This window comes from Thunnus thynnus, chromosome 5 (genome assembly GCF_963924715.1).
Source record: "Thunnus thynnus chromosome 5, fThuThy2.1, whole genome shotgun sequence".
Classification (NCBI taxonomy): Eukaryota; Metazoa; Chordata; class Actinopteri; order Scombriformes; family Scombridae; genus Thunnus; species Thunnus thynnus.
The window spans coordinates 1,236,959-1,257,162 of record NC_089521.1 but is presented as its reverse complement, the minus strand read 5'-3'; positions in this window follow the sequence as shown (position 1 = coordinate 1,257,162).

Sequence of the window (20,204 nt, the reverse complement as noted above, 5' to 3'; positions counted from 1 at the left end):
TAAAACTCAGATTGGATTAATACTGCAGTGACCTGGATTCCGTCAATATTTTTGCTCCCCACCACATGTCAATAAACATAAAGCTCAACTTGTCCGAACAAATGCCCAAAGAAATCCTCTCTTCTTGATTTATTTTTAACAAATGCTCATACATATTCTGATGTTGGTATTTTTGCAAATGATTTGAGTGACCATTGTGTTATAGCTACGGTCAGACAAGCTAAGCTCCCAAAATCAAAACCACAAATTGTTTGAAAATTACACTTTAGCGTTTTTGTGAGCAAGCTTTTCTTTGTGATTTGTGGTACTTGACTGGAACAACATTTTTCATTAATGATGTAGAACTGGCTTGGAATTACTTTTATGATGCTTTTACTAGTATTATAACATGCTCCCTTCTACAAATTTAGAGTGAAAAGTGGAAAAAACCCTGATTTTCCCTGAGCTGTCCAGTCTACTAAAAGAAAGGGATGTTGCCTGGGCTAGGGTCCAAATCTCAGACTGACTGGCTGAGTTTTAGACAGCTCCATGATCGCTTTACTTCCCTCATCACAAAGGCGAAATCTGAGTTCTATGAAACTACTAGAAACTTAAATGATCCTAAGAAATTTTGGAAAGTAATAAAATCCTCATTTGGGAGCATCCTCCCTTCTCTTCCTTCCTCTCTGTATCAAAGCCCCAATGGTCCATACTAGGACCACTGCTGTTCTCCATACATGTAAACAATCTTTGTGATAATTTATAATTCCATTTTTATGCAGATGATACAGTTATCTATTACTCATCCCCTTCAGGAGTACAACCCCTTGAATTCCTGCAGTCTGCCTTTCCTTAGTACTCCACTATCCAAGGGGTTGAAATTGAAATGGTCTCAACATATAATTTAGGTATTATTATTGATCAGAACTTCAAATCACACATTAAAAACCATGTTCCCAAGCTGAAACTGACATTAAGTTCCTTCTTTAGGAATGTGACAAAGTGGATGAGAACACACCATTTGTCACTATTTTCATCATCTATGCCATATAGCTTATTCATTTAACCATGCTTGTTTGTTTTAGCCATAGGACCAGCATTAATCTGTAACTTGCAGACACATACTATCCCGGGTTTTTGTTTGTGGTTTGCATTATGTTTGGTTACAGTTTACATACCAGCAACATTTTTGGTTAAAGTGAAACACAGACAAGTGTTAAGTTTAGTTATTGTTCATTGGTTTAGTTCTGCATTCCATAAGTTAATCATTTTCTTTGTTACTTACTATACCCACCATGTATTCCACACACAAAAGGAGGAGGCACCCAACTACTTCCTGTATTTATACACTGGGTGACATCATCAGTGATGTTACCGGGTTAGACCAAGTACAGGGGGGTTTATGTTACTTAATTAAATGTTTGGTTTAGTATCTATATGATTTGTACTTGTTTTGGCTCAGGTTGAGGTTTAATGCTGTGGATGTGTTTTGTGCAAACAATGTTGACTGATACAAGTAGCATTGTTATATGCCAAGTGGTATAAGGGAAAGGACACCCCTGCAAAAATATGGTTCTGCCTGATAGAGTGGAGGGCCTATTTAAGGGGAGAGATGTAGGTTTAGGGGGAGCAGAAATTAGAGGATGACAGTGTAGCTGTGTGCATGTGATCATGCCTTAGTCTGCGTTACGCTGAGTTGAGCTAGTTCATTTTTATTTGCTTGTGTTCATATCATTTTTTGAGACACCTTTTGTTTGTTTTTTTGGTACACTGGACTGAATAAATCAGTTTTTACTCATTCAACAAAGGTCTGAGTGTGCCTCCTACCACCTTCCTGGCCACTATGGTCAGGCTTCCTCACAAGGAATAAATCCCATTTCTCCCGCCAGGGTAGGAAACACTCGATTTCAGAAACTTTTTTACCTTTACTGGATTATGGCAATCTGCTCTATGAATGCACCTGACCAGTGCCTAAAGAAGCTGGATACTGTATATCATTATGCTTGACGTGTTATTACTGACTGTGGCTGTCTTGTACACCATTGTACTCTGTATGCTGCTGCTAAGTGGCCATCTCTGTATGTCCACAGACTTTCTCATTGGCTAACTTTTTATATACAAACCTCTCCTTGGGCTGGTTTTATTTATTTATTTATTTATTTAAGTATTTACTGGGACCATGTACAGTGTTAAACATAAATGTTACCATTTGATGTACTGTACCAGAGTTAGCTTATAGCTGTTTTTCAGTTCCATAGGCAGGTCACAATCAAAACATATAACAGCACAATAACAAACAGTGTTAAGCAAAAAACACACAGGACACATAATACAAACTACAAAGCTACACACAATAGCACATCACATACACCCATAATGTAAGCTTGTCATATTAAAAGCAAGATTATTTGCATCCATGAGAAGACCATGAGATGAAATTTAGAGTCGTGGTTACACAGCTGAGTAGTTTTTAGCAGAATTTTTAATTTGGTGTTGAAAATACTGATGGAACTGCAGCTCTTCATATCATCAGGCAGGACATTCCACTGAGTTGTGGCTTTCCCAGAGAAAGCTGACTGCCAAATGCAGTGTGATGAAATGGTATGGTACAATCTTGTTTAGAAGATATCCTGGAGGATCTAATAGAACTTACTGAGCGAGTGTACACAAAGTCACATAGTGAAAGAGGGGCCAAATCATTTACAATTTTATAAACTAGGCACAAATTTGAGAATAATCTAAAATTCTCAAAGCTCAGTAAATTGTATTTCTCCAGTATCCTACAGTGATGGAAATGCATTGGCTTTTTGTCCAGACTTTTTAGAGTTTGTTTGTATAAGGACTGCCTGCCTGCCCCCAACATGTGATGCAATAAGACATATGGGAAAGAATCATAGCATGCATAAATATCTTGGCTGCATCCAAAGAGAGACAGTTTCTAATATGTCTAAAATTTGCTAAGTTATACTTCATGGTTTTAACCGTTGTTTTAACGTGTTTCTTAAAGTTCAAATTTGGATCCAGTGTCACACCAAGATATTTAAAATCAGTGACTATGCCAGTCCTTTCATCTTTGATAAGAATATCAGCGTTAGGAGGTTGTATCATGGTTTTAGAGAAAAACATACCCTTTGTGTTGTTTACATTTAGACTCAGACATGATTGGTCAAGCCAATGTGTGATCCTTTCCAATGCAATTGTTAGCTTTGCAGCAGCTAACTCAGCTGGTTTAGTATGTGTGTACACAACAGTGTCATCTGCATACATTTGCAGTTCTACATCATGACACTGTTGAGGGAGATCATTAATATATAGGCTAAATAATAGGGGACCTAAAACTGACCCTTATGGAACACCCATTGTGCACTTCATGTTACTGGACAGTGTGTCACAACCTTTAACACATTGTACCCTATAAGATAAATATGAAAACATCCATACCAGTGCCCTAGATGAGAAATTAAATGTAGGGAGTTTCGATATTAAAACATCATGATTGACTGTGTCGAATGCTTTACGTAGATCTAAAAGTACAGCACCAATTACTCCTCCTTTATTAAGCTGATTTAATTTGCTCTATTAAGTGCAAGGTAGCAGTTTTGGTGGAATGATTTGCTCTAAAGCCAAATTGCATACAATGTAGACCAAAATTGCTTGTGTTAAGAAATGTTGTCAGTTGTTCAATGACAACTTTCTCAGCAAACTTTGAGAGTACTAGCAGTATACTTATTGGTCTGTAGTTACTGGCTCCAAGGCGGTCTCCAGATTTAAAAATAGGCGTGACAATGGCATATTTCCAGTCATCAGGAAAAGAGCTGTGTTTAAAAGACAAGTTAATTAAATGAGCAATGGGGGGAGTTACAATATCTTTGTGAGATTTAACAAATATGGTGTCAAATTGGAAAGTATCTCTTCTTTTGGAGCTTTTTAAGGAGCTGATGATTTTGTTTACTTGTAACTCATTAGTCTCTACCACCTCGCTATTTCCTAACTCATATACAGATTCAAGAAAAAAAAATTAAAGACAGAAGCAACAGCAAAATGATCTTCAATTAACTACACTTTCCCTGTACTTTGAGTTCAAAATCTCCTAAAAAATTTGGGTCTCCCTTGTGAGATTATCAATGTTTTCCAGATCAATTTACTGTTGCCTTTTGCCTCATTCATTATATTGATATAAAAACAAGATTTAGCATCTCTTAGCTCTTGGATAATTTTGTTCCTTAAACCTTTATAAATCAGCATGTCAGTGCATCCTCTAGTTTTAATTGCCTTCCTTAGTGCAACATCTCTAGATTTCATTAGTTTCCACAAATTTTCATTAAACCACAATTGTTTTTATTTTTAGATTTTGTTTGTTGCAATGTCACGATATTCTAGAGTTGTTGGTTCCCCAGGTTAGGAAGGAGCTGGTCAAAACGTTTTTTCAATATGCTGCCCCGTCCTCCAGGAACAATGTACAGGACTTGAAATTGTCAGAGCTGATTACTATTAGGGAATTTAAGTCATTTCTAAAGGATCAGGAAAATACTACTCTTGGTCAGTGTGGTTGCTCTTAAATTTTCCGCTTTTACTTTGTTTGAGATAGCTTTCAAAAATTATACCTGTTTATGCATCTTAACTGGATTTTGTCCATACTCTTGTATTGCATATTGACTGTTATTGCATATTAATATTGTATTCACTTGTTTGTAGTATCTGACAGTATTAAGCTGTGTCTACACAGAAAGTGTAGTGCAAGCAGCATGTTTAGCAGAGCAGCAGCAGCAACATGCTCCGTCTGTGTGTCTACAATGGAGGCATTCAGGTACATTGTTGAGCGCAGGTCACCTGCAATTTGGAAGCACTCCGAGCCGAATATATAATTACTGTAGTTACACACATAAAAGAGATAAAAATAGACATGAATCCTAAAAATACACTTTGGGTCATGGTTATACTGGCCATGTAGACAGCTGTATTGATTAAAATAGAAATATACTGTTCCGTCAGACACATGTGACATGGATGACTGAAAAACACAGCTAAGATGCTTTCAGTGTAGACATGGTGTTAGTCTGTTTATGTTGTTTGTATTTGTGGTTGTAACAGTGTTTAAATCTCTCTTGAAAAAGAGAGACTTTTTACCTGGTAAAATAAAGGATAAGGAATCCAGATAATAACCTTTCAGGGTTATTTCAGAGACCTGGTTCCAACACAGCAGCCCAGGTCAAACCATGGCACTTGATGGGTGGACTGCATCTCGCACCGATAGAACACAAGACTTTGATAAAAAGAGGGGAGGTGGAATCTGTGTTTATATAACTGATGCTCAGTGCTCAAACACAGTCAGAGTAGACCATCGAAACCCAATAGGCAGCCTGCGGGCCCAGACCCAAATGCCAACCCATTGGCATTTTATGTGTCATAAGATATGAAATAAAGTGCGCACTGCTCTACTTTATTTTGACCTGCACGTATTCTACGGTCCTCAACAGAACCACCCACCAGCTAAGCCACCATTATCCAAGCAAATTATTACCAGTAAGTCACAGATAATCAATAACTGCCCCCAACCAAGCACGTCGACCAGGAAAACCATCAGTTCAAATCTGACTGGGCTGATTGGTTTTGTTTTATTTTATTGGACCACGCCAATGCTAAACAGACATGCTTTATGTGCATTCAGACCGTAGCTGTCTGTAAAGCACATAATCTAAAGTGGCACTTCAATACTATCTATGCATGCAACCAGTTTTAATGCCAACTACCCTCAGGATTGCCACAGTAGAACACAGGCCCAACATCAGAAAGATTGCCTCATCTTACTTCTCTCAGCGTGAGTGAACATCCATTTATTTCTGTCCATTTGTCAATCTTATTGTGGTACAATGTGTGTGTGTGTGTGTGTGTGAGAGAGAGAGAGTGTGTTTGTGTGTGTGTGTGTGTAGTGTGTAGGGGAGGCAGGAGAATTTGGCTGAACTGAATATTCATATCCGAGCAGACAGAAATAAGCTAATTTTGAGCAGAAAAAGCAGTTTTTACACATAATATGTGTATTGTTGGAAAAATCACCTGTATTAACATCATATGCCACCATAACAGCTAACACCGTAAAAAAAAAAAGGTTTAGTGTGTAGTTACCCTTTGAAGTTTCCATTGGCTGAAAAACGTGTTGTCTTATTTTCCTGTTGCTCAGGTTTTAGCACTTTGAAACTGCACTCCTCAGCTGCCTCTTGTACCTTTATCATTATCTCACAGGCTTTCCAGCTATTGCCATTGTTCACTATGAATCATGCTCTCCAGTTGCTTGTTTTCTGTGATATAGGGGTCCAGTGCTGAGGAGCATTTGAGCTGCGCCATAATTGGCAGGTGTTACTATGGTAGAGGTAGGATGAAACAATTAAGCACATATCATACTGAAGGCCATGGTTGGATATTTAGGATTGTTCTTTTAATTTTCCTTTTCTTTTTTTTTTAGGATAGTTTGCTACTGTTTTGCCTATAGTTTATTTTGCCTTTTGTTTTTTTTTGTTGTTTTCTTTTCTTTGTTTCTTTTGCTTAGTTGTATTCAGTGTTGTTTTTGCCTCTTTTGGTTCAGTATATTTTTAATTGATTTGTGGTATTGGTTGACTTTGTGAGACGAACCCACTGCACCTGTATGATTTTGTTAGGTGTATTAATGCTGTCTCTGCACTCCCTTATTTAGCCTTAGGTATCCAGGCTGTACTGTTGGGGGCTCTAGCTGTATGGTTTGCTGTGCACCTGCATGCAGATAAGTATTACACGGCACCTAGGGCGTTAGTTTGCTGTGTGTGTGTGTGTGTGTGTGTTTGCAGTGGTGGCAGTGCTGTGAGCACATGGTGAAATAGATGTGGAAACAAAAGCTATCCTGTACCAGTCAGCCTGGCTTGTTAATCATATTTTTTTTTCTTTTTAGAGTGAGGAGTAATTTGAATATTTTTCTCATTGGCTCAGAAACAACATGACATGTGAGCGTGTGTGAGGTATTTTAAAATCTCAAATACCTACTTGACAGATATTATCCTGTTTTATATTAATAAATTGGTCTCTGGTTGTATTACAACATCACTGCTTTTTAAATTGATCTTTTTAAATAATTTTTTATACAACTGTACTCGAAGCTATGTCTCTATTTAATTTGCTTTAGACATATCTGTGTGTTAACCTGTATAGAGTAGTTGGTCTTGGGGGGAGCCCAGGTTAAGGTGTGGTTAGCAGTGCCTTATCCTCCAGTCGGGCAGGTCACATACACTATAATTATTACAATAGTGGTTGTCACTGAGAATTTAATTAGAACTAATACAATCCACAGAAATCAAAGAAACTATGCTAAACTCATAGTAAAAAATTAGATTTTACTGATATTTAAATATGCAATATTTCTACCTGCTGATATTGATCTCACCACTAGCATTGGAATCACCTGAGTAGCTAGGCTGTTCATTTTGCAGTCTGCAGACTCAACAGTATAAATGGGAGTCAGTCTAGTGCTCATCAGCTTCTGAGCTGCCACTGTGACTGAGAATCATTCACTTTCATGTACTGTTGCTGTAGTTTTTTCATCTCAGCGAGGCATTGTTGTCCTTCAGTTTCTTACTGACGAGTTTGAAAACCTCTTTATTTTTATGCATTATTTCCAGAAGCTGTTATTAGGAGGGTTAACAACCCAGGTATCAGACAAGTGTGGCAGAAGTGGTTGGAGTTTTTAATAGTGTCAACTACACCAAGGAAATTCTTGAATTTAACCAATTTGGGACCCAAAAAAAGAAGGTTACACAGGCTAGAAAAAAACACTTGACCGAGATGTGATTCCAAAAAATATACACAAAATTTAACAATATATTCTTTTTAAAATGACAGTCACTACAAAACTTTAAAAGTACAAAACGGCACTGTAACCACTTCAAACACACTATTTACAATTCAAAGTCAAACCTCGACAGGTGCTGTAAGCAAATATGGGAAAAACATGTGGTATAGATATGGTGAGAACAAAAGTTATACACTTCCCTTTAAAGCTTGTCCCATAATCCTCAGTATTTCCTTTATTTAGGTTAGATCATGCATGAAACAAACTTGGGACCATACCAAGACCACCTGTGGAGATTTTGATTAACGTGTTTGCACTTAAACTAATGAGGTGTTGGACCTCATACTCCATGTGCATGAGACAAAGGCAGGCCTGCATGCAGTCACAAAGCCTGATAACAAGGAAAGGCGCCAAGTTAAACAAAGGGAGTCCAAAACAGACTCCATCTCCTTTCATGCTTTGCTCCGTTCGCACCTTGGTGTGAACTCTGTGGGAAGCCCCAAACTCTCATCTCTCATTGGCAGAGGTGCACCATCACCATCGGGAATCATGGCAACGCAGCTGAGATGTCACTGCAGCTTTAAGAAATGGCTGCACAAATTGAACATCGCCTTTCCACTGTAACTGCATCAGAAGAAGCTTTGCTCTCTTTGTGACCCAGCTTACTAAAGGAGGTAACCCTGTGCACATGTCCCCCTCACCAAGCTGGAAGTTTCTCCCCTCACTGGATGAGCTGAGACTTCACCCCGTGTTCACCCAAACACAATCAACAGATTCGAGAGGCAGCCTGATGCTGTACTCAGCGCTCTCATTGCCTGCAGAAAGAAGAAAGGATTTCTTCACAGAGACACGGATAACTTCTATGTCTCGCTCGCCTGCTGAGGATCAACTGCTGTGAAACCTGCCAACAGAGTGCAAGGAATCAACATCCGAGTCGAGGAACTGAGCTGGACCGAAAGATGGACTGAAACACACATCCTGCTCAGCTAGGATGTGAGTTTTCACTGTACATAGCTGTTGTGTGTGTTTGCTTAGTTAGAATTATATTTTAGGATAGTGATGTATTGATCCAAGCATCGGCTAACTTTGTTAACTTAGCTATTGTTTAATAAACAGTGTTATATCTTTAAAGAGAAGTCTTTTGTCGTTATTGTGTTTATATATTGTGAAAAGTGGCTGATTGAGAGAGTCAGAGCTCAAATTCAAACCGTCTTCATTCACCTGTGAATGTTGATATCCCTCAGATATTAACATTCTAAACGAACTCTTATGAGACGACCTCTATGTCTGGTTATTCGTCCCAGGTTCCAGGTGGTGCAATTGTGGTGTTATTATTCATTCTTTTTAATAATTTTATTATTTTTTATTATTACATCTGATAATTAATAATTATTGCTAATAACCAGCTGTGCTCCTCCCAGATCCAACACAGGCAAATGCCTCAGGATTCAAAATGACTGGAACAAATATACCAGATTGAATTACTGGACTGTTTGTCTATAAAGTACTGCATGGTCTCTCCCTTACATAGATGTCTAATGTCCTGTCCTCTTCCAATAGTACACAGCTAGAAACCGTTCAGAAAAAACATAAAATGGCAAGAGTTTTCTCAGTAGCTGAACTAAAAAAACCCTGCCTATATTTGACCTCAGACCAGCAATGTTTTTAAGAAGCAACTTCAAACACACTTGCTCATTATACCTGCTACTTGGTTCAAGTAGACTAACATTTGAATTTTTCACGTTTTCAATTTTTGCAGTGCCCTAAGTCAGCTGGGAGTACAATTTAGTACAAAGAGTTTATTTAAATACTAAACTGTCATGATTCCTGCTGAGGCCCTGTGTGTGTGTGTGTGTGTGTGTGTGTGTGTGCTACCCTTGCCATTTCTGTCTTTGTCCCTGCCTTCAGCCCTTCAGCACTCTCTACTCTAGTCTTTGCCATTTCTCCACCTGTCCACCAGATGCCCCCAGACTTTCCTGTTTACTACACCCACCTGTTCCTACCTAGTAATTGTCTGCACCTGCTGCCCATTCCCTCATCAGCTTCTCAGTACTTAAAGCAGTTTCAATCATCCATTCCCTGCAACTTTGTTATAGTTTCTTCCATGGACTCTTTCGTTCTCGCCACCTTGACCTTGACCTTGACCTTGACCTTGACCTTGATCCTGATCCTGATCCTGATCCTGATCCGGATTCTGATTCTGATTCTGCATGTTCCTGATCTTGCTTGATCCAGTGGTTGAGACCTTTAGTCTGTTTTTGACATGTTTGCCTGCATTTTCCCCTTTTGGACTTTGTTTGATTTGAGACTCGTTCCCCACTGACTAATTGTAAGCCTGTCATCTGTATTTTGAACATTAAAACCCCCTCATTCAACCTGTCTGTCTACTGAGTGTGCATTTGGGTCCTCCATCTGCCTGCCTCGTTCTCATTTGTGACACTAAACACATATTTAACACATATTCGTAGCTGGTGGTGGTTGGGTTTTCAGTAGTCCAAGCAAGTTCTGAAATGAACAGAGGTAGAGAGTCATACTGAGACATACTTGTCATCTCCGAGGCTTAACAGAACATCATCTTGGCATGTGAACCACGCTCTGGTCTGGTCTCATGTTGCCTGCAGCTCACAGTTGGACTCAACAGGTACGGGTCTGATGCTTAGGTTTCAGTATGAAATTAAGATTAATGATGGGTAAATCTGGAGATAAATCCAGAGATCATTCCAGGGTTAAAGGACTGTTAGCACATAAGTAGTATCATACCAGGTAGCAACAGGACCAGATAGGCTGCATAGGGAACTGCCAAAAACACATATCTCACTGCTCATACTCTAACATCAGAAAAATTTTTGTTTAGGTGTACAGTAGAATGTAATACCACAAGCCATCTGTTTAGAAAACTCTAACATGAAAAGTCTAATGTCATGATGGTTTCCAATACTTCTCAGTAGGCTAAAGTTACCCAGCAGTAAAAATAATTCCATCCAGTGAACCCAGTTGAGGTTAACAAGGTTGCTGAGCAACAATGTTTCTCACTATCTGGTATTATGGCCTTTTTTGACTGATTTTTAGTCTGAAAAATCAGTCTAAAATAAAATACTAATACTAATACTGATATTAGTATTAGTTCACCAAAAGTTGTTTACATTTCTCTAAATCCATTTTTTCCTTACAGCCTAGATTCCCATCTGTCCTCCAGCAGGCTGATTCAGAAGCTATTTACATAGTCTGCATTATTAATGAGCACCTACTTCAATTCAGTGGAAGTGTGGCCCCCACCTTCACCCCCAGCCAATCAGAATAGGACCTAATGAATAATGCAAGTTCACTTATGCTGCATCTTTAACTTGAGTAATGGCTGACATAAGACAGTTCGCATCACAGCCAACTGCGCTGCAAACTCTGACTGCAGATGTCATGTACGCTGTCAGCGTAGTGCTGGCTCAGCGGTGGTGGCCTCATGCTAAAGCTTCCTGCATATTTGATGTGACTGTTGGGTGTGACATAGTAACGTGTTCAGCCTCAACAACCGCTAGCTCTTGAGCCTTGAATTTCAAAATTTCAAATAACTTAAGACCAAGGAGATAGAAATGAATAATTTTACAGCACAGGAGGGCCCCCACCGTCACCCTGATCCACCCAAAGCTCATTGTTCCTGTTTTGCACAATACCAGCTCTTTAAATGATGCTGAGTAAAATGTGTTAGTGCACAATAAGACTATAGGATGTGACACAATTTTCAGGTCAGCTTTTCATTTGTTCTCTGTTCTAGAATAGAGCATTTTTCATCATGAGGTATTAAAAAAGCTATTGAAAAGTTTAATGGATTGAGAAGAATTAGGAGGACAGAAATAATTTATAGTTCTCCATCACTCATTAAAATTCAGTGTTCTCTTTGCTCTCTTTAATTGGCACAGTCCATTGCCAGCAGGACAAGGTTGATACTACTTGAAATAGCCTTTGGTGTAACTTAGTCCTGAGTGAAAATACTGTTGCTTCATCACTTGAATGGGATCCTTTTCAAGTGGATCAAATAAAATGGTGTTTGAGCTGACTTTGAAGATACTCAGGAACCACACTCCAGGGTGAACTAAAGCTGTGTATCTGTAGTGGCAACATGTATGGTGGAGTGAACATGTCTCAGTTTAGGGGCTTGTAATGAGTTATGAAGGCACACTTAGGAAATACATACAGATAGTTAGTAAGTAGATTTTCCTGTTAAACTCACTCTACTCTCTGCTGGACAACACTTCCCCTGGATGGTAGCCCAGTGTGTAAACGCCCACAGCAGGAGCTGTTATGAGCTTTTACTGTTGGTAGTGGATGTCTGTGTTGTTGCTCTCTGTTCTGGCTTAGAGCCGTCTTTTCCATGGAAAAAGATGACCACATGGAACATAGTGTCCTTTGAGCGGAGCAAGGTTAAATTGGCTGACTTGCATCATATGTCACATATCAAGGCTGAACCCAAATGCAAACACCAGACAAGTAAGTAAGGTGAATAACTAGTCTTTTATTGCAGAGACAGGCAGGGATGGTGAGATAGTGGCTTGTGTTTGGGCAGAGGTGAGAGGGAGGAATCCAGGAGGAGGCTTGGCAGAGGGAATCCCGAGGATGTGAGCTGACTGGCGAGCAAGCAGGCAGGTAATCCTCGAGACAGGGAGAACAGAGGCCTGTACTACAAAGGAAGTTCAACATACATGGGATATATTGGCTTGACGTTGGCCCTCCAGATAACCAGAACTACGAAGCTGGTTATCAACTAGCTCAGTCAACCCGGGTTTTCCTATCCAGCTACATTCATGTGAAAGAGGTGGGGTTGTTAATTACAAGTGACATTATCAGAACCGTGAATGAAGTACTTCATATGATATGAGATGAACGGTAATACCAAGTACCTACGGAAAACTTCTATTTTAGGAACAGCAAAAAGTTATATTCAATGAAGTGAAATGTTAACGAGCCCGTAATCATAGAAAAGAATAAGAAGATGTAGAAACACTAGAAATAATTTCCACATATTAAAAGTAGGTTATGGCTTAAAATACATGTAGGAATTCATATATATTGGTTAAGTATAGAGTGAATATTGTTTGCTATTTAGTTGGATGATGAAGAAAGCATTCTGAATATGTCACTTAAAAGTTATGCCAGACTGTTTCTGCTACTGAAGCAAAGAGTGGAAAAGTAGTTAGTGACTGATGAGGTCTATTTGACCCAAATGTCGCATTTATAATCATGGAGCCAATTAACAGTGTGTGGATTATTTTTCTAATAAAAGACAAGCTTTTGTTCTTCAGAAATTCCCAGTTATCATCATAAGGTTGTCTCATGTCATTCTGAGCTGCAGTGATGGAATCAGAGTGTAAAATCATCCACACTGTCTCTGTTTTAAAGCTAGAGTGGAAACAGAAAGTCTGGAACAATAAAATGTTTCTACTGATCTATAAAAATATATATTGCTCTTTTTTACTTGTCACTTTATTGTAAACTCAGGACTTTTGTCCATGTCGGGATCCTGTAGGAATGATGACTCTTTTTTTCCAGTGATCTGATTGGTCAGTGGTCAGTGTTGATAGATTGTGATCCAATCTTCTGAAGTTAACCTTCTCCGGAGCAGGTTAGCTGTTCAGCATCAGTTACCATGGTGATGTAGAAGAAGTGAACCACCGTCGTAGGACTGAAAACCCAGAGTTAAACCCAAAGTTACCTTGCTAACCCCAAATCCTGCTTCGTTGTACAGGCCACTGGTGTAAGGCAAGCTGGCAGGCAAATAAACAATTAGACAGGCAAGGACCTTTTAGGTTTGGGAAGAACTTACACACTGTTAGATTGGCTGTCATTTGATACTTTGTGTCCAAGTTGTGTACATGCATGTAAACACTACTATTGAGACACAAGTGTCATTAAAAGTTAGCTCTTTAAAAATTGGAAGTCCTGTTCTATAGCAGGTATAGAATAAAATGTACAGTGAAGATGATCTTGTTGCGGCTAAGGTCTTGATCCCTTTTTTGATTAACAGTTTCAGAAGTATATTCTCGAAGCATCTGAACTTTCTGAGGCCCCATGATTCATAGAGCAAAAGTAACAATTTTATTTCTTTATTTTATTTTACCTTTATTTAACCAGATAAGTCCTATTGAGGTCAGAAACCTCGTTTGTAAGGGAGACCTAGTCAAGATGGTGGCATAAAAAGTTTCAGATACGACAATACAACATCAAGAACACAAAACAATACAGAAATCAAGGTAATATGTTATGAAGGCTGAAATAAGCTAACAGCAGAGAAAATCTAGCTAACAATGGAGACAAGAGTTAGGAGTTATTTACTATAGCCTTGATTTTTTACAATTTTTCCAAGTGTCTGGAGCAGAAAACATGACTGCTGTCATGTCAGTGTCCCTTCTAGTTTTAATTGCCTTCCTTAGTGCAGCATCTATAGATTTCATTAGTTTCCACAAATTTTCATTAAACCACGGTAAATTGTTTTTATTTTTAGATTTTATCTGTATCCTCACATTAAATCTTTTCCTCACAGAGTTGATTCTGTGAGTAAAAGTATCACAGCCATAGTCCAGATCATCAGAGGACAGTACATCATCCCAATTCAAGCTGTTAATTTCATCAGTAAATTCTTCTTGCTTAGCTCTGGGTATGCATTGAAGGATCATTGTCTTAGTTGCTGTGGTCTTAAATCTACTTTTAGTCAATTTTCTCACACATAGGGTTAGGTTATGATCTGATAAGCTAGTGATTAAATTATAACTTTTAATTATTCTTTCTGGTTTGTTAGTAAATATCAGATCAATTTGTGTATTGGAGCATTTTGCAATCCTAGTTTGGCCTTTTACTAGTTGTTCTGGTTGGAATTTCTCTGTGATCATTTTTATTTTTTTCCTCTTAGTTTTATCCTCCCAGACCACATTAAAATCACCCATAAGTAAAAATTCTTTGTTGAGTTTGCACTCTTTCAAGACTTCTGTGAGTTGATCATAGAAAGTGTCATCTGCAGAAGGGGGCCTATAGATACCTATGATGTTAAAAGACATTTGCTGGGATAAGATTATTTTTATTCCCAACATATTCTGACGTCTTACCCCCATTATAAACCACACGTTCACATTTGATGTTGTCTCTCACATAAAAAAGCACCCCTCTTCCTCTTCCATCAGGTCTGTCTCTTCTGAAACATTGGTGTCCGGGCACCGTGAACACACTTACAGGAGTTGTTTGTTTCAACCATGTTTCAATCAGACAGAGAAAGTCCAGATTTGAGTCAGACACAAGATGAGTAAGTTGATTGCTCTTTGCAGTAATGCTTCTGATGTTAAAATGTCAACCGAATAGCCCCCTCAATTTCAGCTTCAGGTCCCATAAGACTTTCATGATTGACAGTTTGGAAGGTTTTGAATAACCTCTGCCTCCTCACTGCAGGGTTTCGACACACAGTGGTGTCAGCAGCAGGTTTTGTGAGAGTAACTATAGGTTACTTTTGCCGGCCTGAATTTTCGACCTATACTGTAGTTTTTTAATTAGGATGTGTGATAAAGTCACTGTCACTCTGTCTGAGGTGCTACTCCTTTCTCTCTAGAGGGAGAGGCATCCTCACCTGCATCTCAGACCTCCAAAATATGCACCCCCATCAAGACCAGAAAGTTATTAAATTATTGAATTTTTGGTACCTCTTTCTGATTAGTAAATCATTAATAGTCATAAATGTATCACTTTCTAATAAGTCATCATAAATGTTAGTACTGTAAGTAATTAATAAAGTGTTCCATGTTTTTTCACTTTTTAATGAGTCAAGAGTTGTGTTTCAACAACTTTTGACCAATATATCAAACAATTATCTATATGAACCTTTTCAATTAGCTTTCAGGTCCTGTCACTCCACTGAAACTGCTCTAACCAGAGTGGTAAATGATCTTCTACTCGCTATGGATTCAGATTCGACCTCTGTCCCTCTATTACTGGATCTCAGTGCAGCCTTTGACACCACTGATCAGTGTATACTCTTACACTGACTGAAATGTGACTCTTTCTTGGCTTAAGTCTTATTTATCTGAAAGAACACAGTGTGTCTGCTATAATAATACTACATCTACATTTTCTGATGTTAAACATGGAGTATTTCAGGGCTGTGGTCTTGGCCCTTTGCTTTTCTCTTGTTATATTTCACCTTTTGGCCAAATTATACATAGTCATGGAATACATTTTCATTGATAAGCTAAATGGAATTTGACCATATTACACCAATTATAGCCTCTCTTCATTGGCTCCCTATCCATGTTAGACTAGACTTTAAGGTGCTTCTGATGTCCTATAAAATCCCAAATGGGCATGCTCCTTCATACCTGTCTGATTTCCTTAAACCACTTCCCATACCACTCCGATTCCCTTAAATTCCATCCCAAACTCTCAGCTCTTAGAATGCATGCTCCTGTGTGTCCCCAGAGTAAATAAGAAGTTAGCAGGCCACAGGGCCTTTTCCTATTTGGATAAGTGGCTAAAATAAGAAGCTTGCTGCTTGAATATTTGAAATTGATCTTGGCTGATATTAAAGAGGGAGGAAAATAAAGATTCAATTACAGATAGCAAGGCAGCCTGCAGAATGTAGGTATTAAAGCCTGGTATCCTAGCAGAGTCACTCATGTTCACACAAATACTTAATATTTACACACTTGGGGGAAAAGATAGCGTTGTAGAGTAAACACTGCTGTTGAGTGAGCTCAACTTTATCAGTTTATGTTTATATTTTCCATGTCTGTACAGTAAAAGTGCAGAACTTTGAATGCGAGGTGCTTTAACGTGAGCCTGGACAGATATTTTTTGAAAGCTGCAAAGCTTTCAAAAAATATCTGAGCTTTGATTGTTGGTAATGAAGATCCATAATTTCACAGACAAGCAGTGAGTAATGGAGGCAGCTCGTCAGTTCAGATCTCGCCAATCTTACCAGGATGATCACACACTCAAGGGGCCCAGGATCTCTTCCTTCAATGACTATTTGGCTGAGGTGGTCCAGAGGCACAAGGCTTTTGATAACATAAAGGCATGACTAAGGAAAATGAAAATGGACGCGCTACTGTACCTGACAACTTTAAAGGTGACAGTGGATGGAACGCAGGGAAGATTCAACTGTCCAAAAGAAGAAGCTTCGCTTGTGCATTTGGTGGAACAGGAACATGGATCATGTTGAAGATTTGATTGGACGAGCTGATTTAATTAATACATATGTTGTATGAGTACTCCTGTTTATGTTCTGATTTTATCCATGCAGTGAGGCCACCGTGAGCAAGCTGGAGTTCTTGTTGATTCTGTTTGAGTGCCAGGGAAGAGCAGAATGCAGCCTCATTAATTTTTTACTGACTTGCGGAGAGATTCTTGACAGAAGGAATCTTCCTTTTTAGATGATAGAATGTGTCAAAGACAAAAATGGCCAATACGTTATTGTCAAAGGTGTCTTACAACATACAATTATCTCCATGCTGAATGTTTATTATCCTCCTGCCCATCCCTCAGATTTCGTAACTAAGGTGTTCTCAGCTTTCTCAGAGATCCACTCAGACATTGCCATTGTGGGTGGAGATTTTAATTGTATACTGAACCCCCTGATTGACAGACTCCCCCACAAAGCTGTGCCTCTTTTTTCGCAAGCTAAGTCAATCAACTGTGTATGTTAAGATTTGGGATCATGTATGGAGGACAATTCATCCCTCCCCTCCCCACTTTTTTTTTTTACCTGGGCTCTTTTTACATTCAGTTTTATCATTATAAAAGAAGATCAAACAGGTTTCATAAAAAGGCAAAATTCCTTTAACAATGTCAGACGCCATCTCTGTTATTCAGGCTTTCCAGCAAAGAGATGTTGATGGTCTAGTGCTTTCTTTAGATGCTGAGAAAGCCTTTGACCAGGCAGAATGTGTCGATTTATTTCATTCTTTAAACAAACTTGGTTTTGGTGACAATTTCATGATATGGGTCAAGGTCCTGTATGACGATTCCCAGGCAGCTATTTTGACCAATGGGCCTTGATCAGACAGTTTCCCAGCATACAGAGGAACAAGGAAAGGCTGCCCATTGTCACCCCTCTTATTTGCTATTGCCATTGAACCACTGGCAGAGGCCATAAGGGTGATGCACTCTATACATTGTTTGCAAGTTGATAGTCAGCATCATAAGATAAGTCTATATGCAGATGATGTTTTGATATTTATTTCCAATCCAGAGACATGAAACTGATTGGAAAATTTAGCACTCTGGGCTTGAGTACCACACAGTACAGTTTGGATTGGTGGTCAGACCTCCTCCACTCTAGTGCTCGTCACCAGAGCCCCCCAGCGTTGTGTGCTCAGCCCCCTCCTATTCACACTCTACACCTATGACTGCAGCCCCGGACTCTGTTGTGAAGTTTGCGGACGACACCACCATCAGCCGGTTTTCAAACTACGATGAGAGTTCATATTGGGAGGAAATCAGCAGTCTTGCAGAGTGGTGCACAGAGAACAACCTACTGCTCAATGTCAACAAAACCAAGGACCTGATTGTTTTTTTAGAAAAAAGGAGGCAAAGATACACATGCCTGTCTACATCAGTGGAACTGAGGTAGAGCAGATGAATGGTTTCAAGTTCCTTGGAATCAACATCACAGAGAACCTGTCATGGACATCACGTATCTCCACCCTAGTAAAAAAAAAAGCTCAGAAACGAAACCGAACGAAACTTAAGAAGGCAAGATTCCCGTTCCAAGTTCTTGTTAACTTTTTTACAGGAATAATAGAAAAAAATCCTGACTGGAAACATCACAAATTGGCATGAGATCTGCATGGCCCAAGACAGGAAGGCTGTGCAGCAAGTGATTAAAAGCGTCCAGAACATCAGTGATATCAGTGAGGTGAAGTGCCTGCACAGAGCCCAAAGAATACAGACAATGCCTACCTTAGCCACAGCCTGTTCACCCTGCTGCTGTCTGGCAAGAGATAAAGAAGTATCTGTTGTCGTACCACCAGACTACAGAGCAGCTTCTTTCCTCAGACTGTGAGACTCCTCAATAGTAGTTTTATTTTTATGACTTATTATTTATTAATCCATTTATATAATTTCTGTTTTTGTGAGTAGCATAAAGGGACTACAAACTACATTTTATTATACAACCTTGTGTTGTAAAATGATAATTATGAATGAATCAATGAATCTTGAATCAATGCCAGCTCTACTTAATGTTTTTGATTTATTAAGCAACTTTTCTGGGTACAAAATTAATTTGACCAAGTCTGAAGCCATGCCATGTGGCAGCCTTAATTTGATACCTGCTGCTTTGCCTTCCTTTCCCTTTGTGGTCTCTGGCAGGTTTTGTGTATCTAGGTATATTTATAACCCCTAAATTTAAGCAAATGTACAAAGCAAACTTTGTTCCCCTGTTTGAGAAGGTGAGGCAAGATTTGGCTTTGCCTGTCTCTTGACTGGGGTGCATATCCCTGGTTAAGATGAATATATTACCTCAATTACTGTATCCTATCCAAATGATTACTGTTTTATTTTTAGGGTAATGAAAGACCTAAATAGATAGATAGATACTTTATTGTCATTGTATTAATACAGCTTGGCAGTAATCTGTAGCAGCTTGGATAAAACTGAATACATAGAAAATAAGGATCAAGTTGTTGTTGTTACACCATGTAGACAGTATGTGGACCTCCTCCCTGTTGGCGGTTTCCTCGTTATTTGTAATCAAACCCACTATGGTTGTGTCATCTGCAAATTTGATTATGGCGTTGGAGCTTTGGGAGGGAGTGCAGTAGTAGGTGAAAAGGGAGTAGATGAGTGGGCTGAGGACACAGCCTTGGGGGGCTAGCTAAGTTCCTTTTATATGGAGTAAATGCAGACTAAGGCTTAAGATGGCTGCATTGCAACTACCAGGTTCTGTGGGGGGTCTGGACTTACCAAATATCAGAACATGTCAGCTATGTACTCATATGAGGTATATTTATGACTGGGTCGTAAATAATCTAAAGACTATCTGGCCAGGTGTTGAAGCTCCCCTTTTGAAATATCCACTGAGGAACTTACTGTTTTTTAAGAAATTTACAACTATTAGGGCGAGCTGTGACAACCCTGTTACATTTAATACACTTAAGGCCTGGAGATTAGTGTGCCAACTCAACGGAGAGTCAAAATTTGTTTCCACCCCTAGTGTGAACAGTCCTGATTCCCGCCTGGTTGTTTGATGCCGGTTTTAGACAATGGGGTGATAGTAGCAATAGGAGACTGAAGGAACTATTTTCTGATAATACAGCAATGCCATTTGAACAAATGATTGAGAAATATAGTATCCCCAGACAGGACTTTTTCATTATTTGCAGATAAGGCATTATACTGTATATTGCACAGCACAACATTAACTGACAACCTGGAAAGATCT